This window comes from Psammomys obesus, unplaced genomic scaffold, assembly GCF_907164565.1.
Source record: "Psammomys obesus unplaced genomic scaffold, mPsaObe1.curated_primary_1811, whole genome shotgun sequence".
NCBI classification, from domain to species: Eukaryota; Metazoa; Chordata; class Mammalia; order Rodentia; family Muridae; genus Psammomys; species Psammomys obesus.
The window spans coordinates 5654781-5656014 of NW_026591450.1; positions in this window are offsets into that span (position 1 = coordinate 5654781).

Sequence of the window (1234 nt, forward strand, 5' to 3'; positions counted from 1 at the left end):
AAGAAGAAGAAGAAGAAGAAGAAGAAGAAGAAGAAGAAGAAGAAGAAAAGAGAATTTTGTGTTTTCAAATCTTCATTTATAACTTGAATACTAGATAACCCCTTTGCTCATTATGAAGTGAAAGTGAGAGACCTTCCTTATCCATGACTGTGCCTTTATCTATGATCATGAGAAGAGTTATGCCTAAGAGAAGACCACTCTTGGGCTCAAAGAACACTGCAGGTGAGGGATTAAACTGGGCTCCCAGATCATTTCTGCAGATCATCCTACTAGAACTTCACTGAAATCCACCCATAAGGATTCCAACTGGATCAGCCAGGCAGGGTAGGTTCAATATCAGAGGGTAAATTAGCTCTCTTTCAGATGTTATTCTGGAGTCTGCCGTTGTGTAGAGTGTTGCTATCAAATTCTAGAACAATGAATAAGAGGTCATTACATTTCTCTAAAATCACCTAAAAAGAAAATTGAAAATAAATTTCCCTCTCAGAGAATGGAATCCAAAATGAAGAGAACACAAAGAGAAGCAAAGTTTAACTTTTTGCCATGGACTCTGTGGCATTTAAAATTCACATTCATTAAAACTTTGGGGGCTGGAGAGATGGCTCAGAGGTTAGGAGCACTGACTGCTTTTACAGAGATCCTGAGTCCAATTCCCAGCAACCACATGGTGGCTCACAACAATCAGTAGTGAGATTTTGTGCCCTCTTCTGGCCTACAGCTGTACACGCAGACAGAACATTGTATAATAAATAAATAAATAAATAAATAAATAAATAAATAAATAAATAAATAAATGAAGTAAACACCATTAACCATTAACTCTTCTGGCTGGAGAGGAGGGGAGAGAACAGAGCTCCATTGTGCCAGCATTAGGGCAACTGCGTGAAGCTATAAAATCAGCTTCAAGACTATGAGAGATCCATGAGGTGGTAGAAAAGAAGAGAATGTGGAGTTCTAGAATGCATTGCTTGTATTTACCTTATTTTTTTCTATCTTTTGGCATAAAAGATAAACTTTTCTTGTACTGTTTTTAAGTATGTATCATGGCTAGAGGTTGGTAGGAGTGTTTTCTAATTTTTGTTTGAAAGGTTTTTGTTTTTGCCACTTAAATTAAACTCTGCATGCCCCCTGTAATTTATTTCTCTATATAAGGTCAGCTTTTCAGTCCTTATTTTTCTAGATGAACATCCATATGTCTGAACTAGTATTTATGTCAAACATTTCTACCACTAAG